Below are 13307 nucleotides of genomic sequence, written 5' to 3' on the forward strand. Positions count from 1 at the left end.
TATACCTGACAAGATGTTCAGAGAAATAAACAGGAGAGTGGATGCCAAGTACCTAGCTCATAGCCTAGCAAATGTTGGGTTGGAACAAACAACTCTGTTAAACCAAGTTTAGCCTAAAGATGTCTCTTTACACATTGTAAGTTTGGCCTAAAGGATTTTCCGTACAACGTGAATATAATAAGCGTAGGTGTAAACAGACTGTAGCCTCTACTTATACCAATCACCGAGTTTTGGCCAATCAAATATAGCCAGCTGTTGGAACTGTGTTCAAATAAGGCAAATGCCAACTGTAATCCAGCTGTTTCTGTACATCACTTCCATGTTCTGTACATCACTTTCCTTTTCCTGTTCACAAATCTTCTGCCACCACATGGCTGCATTGGCTGCACTGGAGTCTCTGAGCCTCTCCTGGCTCAAAAGGCTGCCCGATTTGCAAATTGTTCATTGCTGAATTAGACTCCTTTAAATGTAATTAGGCTGATGTTTTTCTTTTATCAACTCAGACACACTTTAAAACCTCCTTGAATTAAAAATTCCAGAACTGGGCTTTGCATTAAGCTCTGTCCAGGCACTAAGCTTTTAAATACACTTGTTAGGTCTTACTTGGTGGTCTCATATATAGGCTACTTATTCAAATATTAACTCTAAATATGCAATATGGGGGCTGAAACATTTTTTAAAGGAGAAAGAGGAATTTGGAAAGCAATATTCAGGAAAAAGTTATGACAAATTGTAATGCACAGTTTATGTGAACAAGGAAAAAGCTAATTATTTTATAATCATAATAGTGTGTGTGTTCTATGTGCTGAACAGTGTGCTAAGCACTTTACATTGAGAATTGTATGTCATTATAAAAGTAATGTGGGTTACACATGTTATATCCATGTTACAAACATGTGCATGTACCCCCCTGAATCTGAAACCTTAAAAAGAAATTTAATATGGGACCACTAGTTCAAGCATCTGAGTTCACATAGCCAGTAAAGTGAAAGAGTGAAGACTCTTGTTCTGAGAAGTCTGTGGAAAGTGGTCATCAAGTTTCAGATAATATTTCATAAGCCCACATTGGGCTTGGACTAGAAAACGTACATGGATGTGATCACAGTTTGGTATAAACACAATGACAAAACAAGGGAGTAGTGGCCTTATCAAGACCCTGAAGAGACACTGCATCATTCGCCAGGAATATGTCACCACAAAGAGCATGCCTCTTGCCTTTGTTCAAATTTACAGTGAAAAGGAAGTGATTTTGAAAATTTGCTCTATCACAGAAATGTGCACTGGAGAGTCTGGGGAAAGGTGATGGTCTGATCTTGACCCGGAGCTATAAATCTCGATATGAAAAACAAAACCGCAATTTACCTTGTGGTGAAGAACAACTCTCAAAATGTACTTATTTATTGGATATTATTTTAAAACCAAACATCTTGGTCCAGGACTGCGAAAAATAAATGAATGCCCTTAGCTAACCCAGGAAACCCACCTCACATGGCCTGCTCTGTTGTCTATAGCCTTACTAAGAATCCAAAACTTTCCCCAAAAAGCAGGACTTAGCCCACACGAAATGCTGTATGGACAGTCCTTCCTAATCAATGACCTTGTGCCTGACCGAGAGACAGTCAACTTAGTTGCAGACATCACCTCCTTAGCCAAATATCAGCACGTTCTTAAAACCATTACAATGAGTCTGTCCCCGAGAGGAGGGAAAGGAATTATTCCACCCTGGTGACATGGTGTTAGTCAAGTCCCTTCCCTCTAATTGCCCATCCCTAGACACATCATGGGAAGGACCCTACCCAGTCATTTTATCTACCCCAACCACGGTTAAAGTGGCTGGAGTGGAGTCTTGGATATATCACACTAGGGTCAAACCCTGGATACTGCCAAAGGAACCCGAAAATCCAGGGGACAATGCCAGCCATTCCTGTGAACTTCTAGAGGATCTGCGCCTGCTCTTCAAGCAACAACCATGAGGAAAGTAACTAAAATCATAAATCCCCATGGCCCTCCCTTATCATATTTTTCTCTTTACTGTTCTTTTACCCCCTTTCACTCTCACTTCACACCCTCCATGCCACTGTACAACCAGTAGCTCCCCTTACCAAAAGCTTCTATGGAAAATGCGGCTTCCCAGAAATATTAATGTCCCATCATGTGGGAGTTTTTCTAAGGGAAACCCCACCTTCACCGCCCACACCCATATGGCCCGCAACTGCTATAACTCTGCCACTCTTTGCATGCATGCAAATACTCATTATTGAACAGGGAAAATGATTAATCCTAGTTGTCCTGGAGGACTTGGAGCCACTATCTGTTGGACTTACCTCACTCATACCGGTATGTCTGATGGAGGTGGAGTTCAAGATCAGGCAAGAGAAAAACACGTAAAGGAAGTGATCTCCCAACTGACCCGGGTACATAGCAACTCTAGCCCCTACAAAGGACTAGATCTCTCGAAACTACCTGAAACCGTCCATACCCATACTCACCTGGTAAGCCTATTTAATACCACCCTCACTAGGCTCTGTAAGGTCTCGGCCCAAAACCCTGCTAACTGTTGGATGTGCCTCCCCCTGCACTTCAGGCCATCCATTTCAATCCCTGTACCTGAACAATGGAAAAACTTCAGCACAGAAATAAACACTACTTCTGTTTTAATAGGACCTGTTGTTTCCAATCTGGAAATAATCCATACCTCAAATCTCACCTGTGTAAAATTTAGCAATACTATACACACGACCAACTCCCAATGCATCACGTGGGTAACTCCTCCCACACAAACAGTCTGACTACCCTCAGGAATATTTTTTGTCTGTGGTACCTCAGCCTATTGTTGTTTGAATAGCTCTTCAGAATCTATGTGCTTCCTCTCATTCATAGTGCCCCCTATGACCATCTACACTGAACAAGATTTATACAATCATGTCGTACCTAAGCCCCGCAACAAAAGAGTACCCATTCTTCCTTTTGTTATCAGAGCAGCAGTGCTAGGCAGACTAGGTACTGGCATTGGCGGTATCACAACCTCTACTCGGTTCTACTACAAACTCTCTCAAGAACTAAATGGTGACATGGAATGGGTCGCCAACTCACTGGTCATCTTGCAAGATCAACTTAACTCCTTAGCAGCAATAGTCCTTCAAAATCAAAGACCTTCAGACTTTCTAACCATGGAAAGAGGGGGAACCTATTTATTTTTAGGGAAAGAATGCTGTTATTATGTTAATCAATCTGGAATCGTCACTGAGAAAGGTAAAGAAATTTGAGATCGAATACAATGTAGAGCAGAGGAGCTTCAAAACACTAGACCCTGGGGCCTCCTCAGCCAATGGATGCCCTGGATTCTCCCCTTCTTAGGAGCTCTAGCAGCTATAATATTGTTACTCCTCTTTGGACCATGTCTCTTTAACCTCCTCGTTAAGTTTGTCTCTTCCAGAATCAAAGCTGTAAAGCTACAAATGGTTCCTCAAATGGAGCCCCAGATGCAGTCCATGACTAAGATCTATCGTGGACCCCTGGACTGGCCTGCTAGCCCATGCTCCAATGTTAATGACATCGAAGGCACCCCTCCCAAGAAAATCTCAACTGCACAACCCCTACTATGCCCCAATTCAGCAGGAGGCAGTTAGAGTGGTCATCAGCCAACCTCCCCAACAGCACTTGGGTTTTCCTGTTGAGAGGGGGGCCTCAGAGACAGGACTAGTGGATTTCCTAGGCCAACTAAGAATCCCTAAGCCTACCTGGGAAGGTGACTGCATCTACCTTTAAACACAAGGCTTCCAACTTAGCTCACAACCAACCAATGAGGCAGTAAAGAGAGTTCACTAAAATGCTAATTAGGCAAAAACAGGAGGTAAAGAAATAGCCAATCATCTATCGCCTGAGAGCACAGCGGGAGGCACAATGATTGGGATATAAACCCCTGCATTTAAGCCAGCAACGGCTACCCTCTTTGGGCCCCCTCCCTTTGTATGGGAGCTCTGTTTTCACTCTATTAAATCTTGCAATTGCAAAAACAAAACCAAAAAAAATGTTTTTAATACACAGGACACAATCACTCTAACAACAATAAGTTTAAATATTAGATAGAAAGATTTATTGTGGAAATTACAACCATTTTCCTTGTCAATTACATGTGATTAAAAATTTATAGCAGCAGTATTAAAATAATAACCAATAATATCTTCAGTTATTGGTCTTCCTTGTAAAACTTCATTACCAAGATCATAGATGGTTTCAGACATAGTAGAAATGGTGAAAATATTTGTTGGGGTGAATGAATATGTGATTTCTCTAGGGCAATAAAAGACTCTGATCAAAGATGTTTTTTAACCTGCCAAATGACACAAGCAAGATAAACTTGTCAAAAATTCTACCAAAAGGGGCGGAAAACATTGTACTCTGCTGCCTTTTTGGCAGCGTCAGAACATCCTCCCCCGTGAAGCAAAGCTTTAAAAGAAATTTTATTACTCTTTCCTTTGGTCGGTTTATGCTCATGCGAAACTATATTCTCAAAATTACCAGGACTCTGAACCTATTGGGCAAGATTGCTTTTATTCAATTCAGCACCATTTTCTGAAATTGTTAGATTTAATGCAATAGCATCTTCCTGGCATGCCACTTGAAAATTTTTTTTTATATAAAAGCAAGCATGGCTATAATAGGAAGTGAGATATTTCCAATATTGTTTTTCTTTTTTCAAAATAAAATATGTTCTTTCAAAGAACTTTTAAACTTTCACCTGAGCATGTGGGAAGAGCACAATGCTATGGATTCTCTCTGTTACATGTTTACTCCTTTATTCTCTCCTTAAAGATACCTAAATAGGATTGCAACACCCTCCAACTGGTGATTTGTTCTCTCTCTCTCCCATTCACACTCACACACAGGTACACACACGCACACACACACACAGGCCCATCCTGTTGCAGACCAGTTAGCCATGGCGAGAGATGCCTGCCTTGCCTGTTTCACTGCTCTGCTCATTTCTATGGCCATCTCCCCTCCAATGGTCACTGATTCTATAGCAAATTAATGGGAAAATGTTTTGCTCATGTTTCAACTGAAAGAGAAAAGTTTGTGTTGAGATCTCTCTCCCTTCAAAATAAATAGCTTTACTGTGTTTATGATAGGAAGAGGAAAGAGGAACTGTTTATCCTTACATTTTAGAGTAGCATTAATGAATAGAAGAAAGTTTTCAAGGAAAAGATTGTTAGTTTCTATCAGACAAAATACTAGTATCTAAGCACACCTGAGGAAACAACATGGAGGCAGCTTTCTGATCTTTGACTCTAAAAGTATAGGGTCAACGGCATCACAGACTGAGGCTCCCAATAAGACTCTTTTCTTCCTAAGAGCACATTGCCTCTAGCCGTCAGGCTCTCTCTCCTGACTTCTACTTCTTCACTTGTCCCTGGGCTGCCTGTCCCATGGCTCCTTCTACCGCTCCAACCTTGACTGTTCAGATTTTTGACACTTGTCCAAGATGACAACAGAAATCATGGTGACTGTGCAGACTAAAATGAAAGTAAGGTCTGGAAACCACTATAGTCAGAAGAGCCCTTTAAAATGAGTGAAAAGTAGCAGCCATAGATGAAGGAAGAGAAAAAAAAAAAAAGGCAGGATTAAGTGATGTCATCAAAACCAAGAGCTAAGAGACGTTTGAGAAAGTGAGAATGGTTCACAATGAAAAATGCACCAAGGAAGACAGACACTAAGACAAAAAATGAATTACATTTAACTTTAGGGAGATTATTGGTGGCTTGGACAAGATGATGGCGTTGACTGAGAGGTCAATGGGAGGTGAGAAGTACAGACAACACCTAATTCATTTTATTTCATTCATCTATTGACACATCTGTCTCCTTTGAAAGACTGTAAATTCCTCCGGGACATTGTCTGTCTTACATCTGCCTCCCTCGAGAACCTCACATATTCCTTTAGAGCAGAAATAGGCTGACTATATAGTAAATAAAAAGATCTGGGAAATGAAAAAGGTACTTGAATTAATACCCCTCTTATTACTGAAAATGTCATTAAGAATGATATAGATTGGCATATTGTGTTCATATAAAAATCAACAACATTGGAAAACAGGGATGATTACCACTCTCTGATGGGAAACCAACCCAATTAACGACCACCGTTTCCCGACAGAGAAAGCCATTATTGAAAGTTCACATACATTATTACATTATAGCATGGATATAAAAGTATTTTCCCCACAGTAGAGTCTTCTGCTTTGCTGATAATCTTACTATTACGTTAGCACTCTGGATAAATGTGCTATTCATTTGATTACATCAAACAAATATCATATTGAACCATAGTCATATGACTACACTTTGTGTGCTTTATAAAAACCACAGGGAGGAGGTTTTTTTCACACAGACTTTCTGTGTAGCTGAACATTTGCCATTCTTGGCTGGTCAAGCACATAATATTTTAATGCTCCAGATATGACAGACTTCAGAGTACCAAAGTTAGAATAAATAAAAACAGTCTTCTTTTTCCAGAGAAAGCTACTCTCCTGCATCTGATCTAAGTTACCATCTCAAAGAAGAATCAAGCTCTGAAAAGAGAGAAAGAATTGATAGCATATTGTGTTCAGCCAACCTGATGAGAGCTTTCAGTCCCCAGTGAAAATACGAATTAATGTGAGGCAAGAATAGACCTTGGGAATACTGACCTCCCATGACTCAATAATTCAAACCAGATCCTTTTTTTCCCTCAACTTGTATTTTTAAAATGCAAAATGAGATTTAAAAAACCTCTTTCAATGTTATATTTCAGATCCCAGAATGTATAATCTATGAAAAACACCTGTAATTCAGTCAATGGATCTTTCTGTTGTACAAATACAGGGTAAAGAATCACAATTAAAATTTGGAAATCATTTGTAAATATTGACACTGGATTCCTTTAAGTATGCTCAAGTGGTTTTGAAAGCTGATGAGTAGAGAAGATGCTCATATATACAAGATTTTGCTCTGGTTTGCTTGATTTTTAATTTTTGGTTTTACTTGATAGTAGCAAAAGATCACTTATGGTTTTGTCTCATTCTGTGCATATTATGGTGGCTGAGCTATAAATAAAATCAGGAGGAGCTATGAAAGTGACACAGACATACATGTAAAAATCTTATTTCTTCCTTTTAGTAACTATTATCTTGGGAAAATTACTTAATCACTCAAAGCCTCAATTTTACCATTTTAAAAAATGTGCAGATGATTGTACCCACCGCATAGGATAGTGTGAGGACACCTGACACATTATGGAGAGTTCTATATAAATATAGAATCATTTTTCTCTCTATGTAAATATAGTTGTAGATTGTATCAACTGGAGAGCTGTGTGACATGAGAAGAGATGGAGAGTGTTCTCTACTCATGCACACTTCCACCCTCGCTTGAAGATATTCCTTACTATAGTGGGCTTGATCTCCAGGAAGTAAGTACATAAAATGAAGTTTTCTCCTTGGGGTCTGCAAATCTGCATTTATTGCTGGATACTAATGATCCTGGAGAGTGGAAAACAATACTGGACTTGCAGGAAACAACAGGTGCTGGAGAGGATGTGGAGAAATAGGAACACTTTTGCACTGTTGGTGGGACTGTAAACTAGTTCAACCATTGTGGAAGACAGTGTGGCGATTCCTCAAGGATCTAGAACTAGAAATACCATTTGACCAAACCATCCCATTACTGGGTATATACCCAAAGGATTATAAATCATACTGCTATAAAGACACATGCACACGTATGTTTATTGAGGCACTACTCACAACAGCAAAGACTTGGAACCAACCCAAATGCCCATCAATGACAGACTGGATTTAGAAAATGTGGCACATATACACCACGGAATACTATGCAGCCATAAAAAAGGATGAGTTCATGTCCTTTGTAGGGACATGAATGAAGCTGGAAACCATCATTCTGAGCAAACTATCACAAGGACAGAAAACTAAATACCACATGTTCTCACTCATAGGTGGGAACTGAACAATGAGGACACTTGGACACAGGACGGGGAACATCACACACTGGGGCCTGTCATGGGGTGGAGGGAGGGGGGGAGGGATAACATTAGGAGATAAACCTAATGTAAACGATGAGTTAATGGGTGCAGCACATCATCATAGCACATATATACATATGTAACAAACCTGCATGTTGTGCACATGTACCCTAGAACTTAAAGTACAATTTAAAAAAAAAAAAGAATACTGGACTTGAAATTCAAAGGCTTGAGTTTGGACTTTGCTTTCCTACTTACAAAGTGCCAGTGATTACTTAGGTTGCATATATCTCAACTTGAAATTTCCAGAAATCTCAACCCCCTTTAAAAAAATTAAATGCAATTTCTTAATTATTTATATTAAAAAACTACAATATAAAAATGAAGATTAGATGAGGTAATACTAGCCAAATCTTGATACCCAATAAGATAATCAATTAATGTGCATAACTGTGAATGCTAACATAAAATAGAAATTTGGCTCCTATCTACTGATGCTGGTAAATGTACAAAATCTTAAAATTTAATACTAAGGTATCACTTGATCCATAATATTCCATATGAATTATCCTTTTATCTCTTCCAGACTCAAAAAGTTCTTAGTGTTATTACAAAGTCAGGATATTTCCTATGTAGAACAAGAAAGGCACTGGCTTCTTTTTTACTATGAGTATGTTAGACAAGTGAGATAGAGTGAAGAATAAAACCAATCACATCTTTGTAACATGGCTTACTAAACTTCTCTACATTGGAGATTAATTCATGATGTGAAACCCTGACACATAGCTGATCACTGGGCTACTGAAGAGAGTTGAGGGAGACCTATAAAGATGGGGATGCATAATGAGAGACAAAACACAGAATCCCAAAAGCTATTGGAAATAGCACTGTCTATTGTGAAAGATGTTTTAGGGGAAAACTAGGCAACTTCATTCTGCTTGACTGGATAAGTCCAACTTTAAAATGTGCACAGATATATGCAAACAGGTAAAAATGCAATTTTTTTATTTTCTTGCTTTTTATAGAACCTAGAAAGTATATAAACTTTAGCTCAATTGTAACACAATTCTCCATAATCCATTAAACAGTATTTCTCTCCCTACACCCCACCCCCACAATTACTTTGTGTTGCAAACAGAGTCTGCAATGGAACTTATTCACTAGTGGTCAGTAATCTGTTGGGAAAAAGCTGAGTGTGGGGAGGAAAACTGAGGCAGGGTCTGCATAATGTCCTCTGGAATGTGTCTAGACTTGCTGGCTCCTTGCTTCTAGCCTTCCTAGACTCCTATTCCCATTATCTCAAGTAGCAGAACATGTCCTTATAAATGCTAAACCATCATGGCTGTAAATCATGTACTTCATGCAACGTGTCCTTTTGACCTCCACATTCTCACCACCTCCATATACTACCAATGGCCCCCTGGTTTCCCACCTTTCTCTCTCAAACTGTCTTTTTCTCAATCCTTTGACTCCACCAGACTTTGTCACCTCCATAACCTGGTGTTGGGTCTGATCATCCCAGCAGAATCCTCCCAGCTCCCTTAGGAAATCTTATTCAAAAATAGTGACATAAAACCAAATGGCCTTCTGCTATGTAATGCCTTCCATCATGTAATGATGCAGCAAGAAGGCCCACACAAGATGCCAACACCTTGATATTGGACTTCCCAGCCTCCAGGACAGTGAGCCAATAAATTTCTCATCATTATAAATTGCCCAGACTATGATAGCCCATCAATGAAGTTCATAGCTCTACTAATGTAAGAAAATATATTTGATTAGCACACAATTACATCCTGTTTACATCCTGTTAACACACAATTATATCCTGTTTAAAAGGAAACGTTTTATTGTTAACAAAGAAATACTTATTTAAAATTATTTTTAATTTTAATGGCTATAATTCCTGAAATCATAATAATCTCTTCTGAATCTGTGGGGTGTACTGTGAATATAATCTAAAACAACACCTTACCTTTAGCTATGGGATCTCTAAGTGGTTACTGAGGCTCAGACAGGTGAAATAATGTGGTCCAAGTCTCCTGACACCAGACCCAGCTATTTTTAATTGGTTCCAAGTTGCTTTATCCATCCTAATGATTCAAAAGGAAGAATCCAAAATAAGACTGGAGGAAAAAATATTTCTGAGAAGTCATATTAAATTAAATGGACTTATTATTTAAAATAACTTCAGATGTGGAACAGTGCTATAATATAAAAATACAAAAGAGAGGGATAAAAGTAGGCTATGGAAGAAAAGAGCCTTTAAAGGTGAACTCTGGCAAAGAAATTAAGAAACTACTTTACATCAGAGGCAAAAGAATGCCTTAAGAAGGGAAAAGAAACTGTGAGGAAAATGCAATTTTCTCTGCCACAACGAACTTACTTTGAATGAAATCACATTGGTTTCACTGAGATTATGTCATTTCAGTGAATTTCATGGCATTGCTTGTAGCCATGCTAACTTGCTCAGCAGACAAAGAAAATATTAAAAGTAAAAACAAAGTAAGAAGTAATCTGTGCTTATTGAGCTTATTTAATAATTTGAAGATAATAACTAAAAATTAGTGAAGTCTAGTTGCTGCTTTCCTTAGAAAGCCTCTGTGATCACTTGAACTAAATGCTCAGGACAACTAGATAAAAATAATTTAGAGAAGAAAGCAGAAGAAATTAAGAATCTCATAACTCCAGCAACACTCTCCCAGATACACAAGAAAAATGGTTCAATGTCCTCAACCTTCACTCAGCACAATCCTAGCCCCACACCTAACTTCTCTCTCACAGGCTAGCATCTGACTACAATTCCATTGTCTGCTTGGCTTTTCAGCTACCACAGAGCTAGTTTACAGAGTGAGAGTACTGAGAATCAGCTGGAAAGGAAGGATGCCCTTACTCTAGATACCATGGTTGATCAAAAGGAAGACATCACACTAGTGATACACAAGATTACTCAGTAGAATAGAGGAGCTGACATGAATCAGATCCAGTCAGATTGGAGCACTGCCCTTTACTAGATGCGTGACTTTGGACAAGTTACCCACCAGTCCAGGTTTCAGCTTTATCATCCATAAACATAGAGGTAATGGAGGTAATGAACAAAGGTATTTAATGCAGCACTGTTTAAAATGCAGTATTGCAAAAAAGATGATACATAGTGAATTTTCATCAGTGGAAGTACAGAACAATGATGTTCAATACAACATTGTTTAAAAATGCATTGTTGCAAAAAAAAGATGATACATGTACCTTGTCATCAATACAAAAATGGATATGTCGATTGTGTTGTACATAAAGTAGAATATTATACAGCATTTAAAATCTATGTATATTCAGACAAGGACTTATGCACACAATGTATTAAGTAGAAAAAAGTGACAAAATAATTTATTTAATGTAGTACCGGTTTTTCAAACTACCTATGTATGTGTGTTTGTATAAGCATAGACAATTGTCTAGTAGTTCAATATTAAATGGTGAACAGTTACTAACACTGTGTGGCAGACAGACTTCACTTCCTATTATATATGTATTATTTAAACTTACGTAAATAAAATGTAGAAGTAATGGTGGTAAAATGAAATCAAATGAACTTTAAAATAGTATCATCTAATATCCAATTCTCAATGTTGGGCTGTGAATTAAAGATGATACATTCAGCCTAATGTCTAGCACACAGTAAGTGCTCAGAAGATGTTTATCATCATTATTCTTCTTTTATTTATTTATTTTTTTAGAGACAGAGACTAGCTCTATCACTCAGGCTGGAGTGCAAGTGGCATGATCATAGCACACTGCAGCCTGGAACTCCTGGACTCACGTGATCCTCCTGCCTCAGCCTCCCAAAGTGCTGGGATTCCAGGCATGTGCCATCATACCCAGCCAATTATCATCATTATTGTTATTAACATTCAAAGCATCACCCCCACTAGAGAATCATTTGTAGTCCCATTCTGAGAGTTCTCATTATCACTGGGTTCTTCAAAGGGAATGCAGCATTATCTAAGTCCTTGATTCTTAGTTTAAAATGAGACAGTAATAAAAATGCCCTCCCTTTAGTCAATAGTGTTGATCAGCCAACAACTGTGACAAATGACCTATTCCCCTGGATCTGCAAGGAGATGCTTCATGATTTAAGATCACTAACTTCAACACTGATTATTTTGTGTTCCCTGAATGAAGAATATTGATGTTTTATTGTTTTGTTTTTTAAAAGGTATATTGAATACATTTGGGATTGTTCTTTTATCTTAGTTGTTCAAAAGACTTTACAGTCAGCTATTGCAGTAAGACAGAACATATACACATGTGCACACATGCACACACACACACACACACACACATTCACTAATACTTATGTATCCTAATTGGCATGTCTTCTAGGAGTCATTTATTCAAAGGAAGGAGCTAAGGCAAATGGCAAAATAAAAGAACAAGAGTGCAAACCATGCAGAGATGCCAGGGAAGACTGCAGTATGGCAAAGCTCTGGGTTTGCCCAGGCTAAGACAATGTCTGATGACTGGGTTTTAAACTGTTAGCTGCTCTATGACTTATCCTTCACCTATTGGATAAAATCCCTGTCTGATCTGAAATGACTACGTTTATCATGGCATCATTCAAATGCCAATTCAAAGACTTCTCAAACCTAAGGTGGAGTGTTACTACTTCTATAATTCTGCCAAAATTTGTTTGGACATCCCTTCCTGAAATAACCATCAAAAATAATTTTTGAGTCACAAGAAATAATCATTTTTTACTTTAAAGTCACATCTTTTTTCACTCTGTTTGTATTACCTAGATTGACTACTGACCTTGTTCATCTTTCTTGCTGTTTACAAAACAACAAATAAAAATTTGCTACCAATTAGTTGACTAAAAGTATTTTGCAGCCTTTCACAACAACTCAAAATAATAGTTCCAAAAAATATTTTAAATAATGATAACATGGCCAGGCATGGTGGTACACACCTGTAGTTCTAACTGCTTGGGAGGCTGAGGTGGGAGGATCACTTGGGCTTGGGAAGTCCAGGCTACAGTAAGCCATGATTGCACCACTGCGCTCCAGCCTGGGCAATAGAGCAAGACACTGTTTCATAAAAAAAAGGAATAACTAAATTAAAAAATAAAGATAAAAATGACTACACTATTGTAATATTATACAGCCTATAAAGAATACAACTTTGGGTCAGGTACGGTGGCTCATGCCTGTAATCCCAGTACTTTGGGAGACTGAGGAGGGATGATCACCTGAGGTCAGGAGTTCAAGACCAGCCTGGCCAACATGATGAAA

This window comes from Mandrillus leucophaeus, unplaced genomic scaffold (assembly GCF_000951045.1).
Source record: "Mandrillus leucophaeus isolate KB7577 unplaced genomic scaffold, Mleu.le_1.0 Scaffold1524, whole genome shotgun sequence".
NCBI lineage: Eukaryota > Metazoa > Chordata > Mammalia > Primates > Cercopithecidae > Mandrillus > Mandrillus leucophaeus.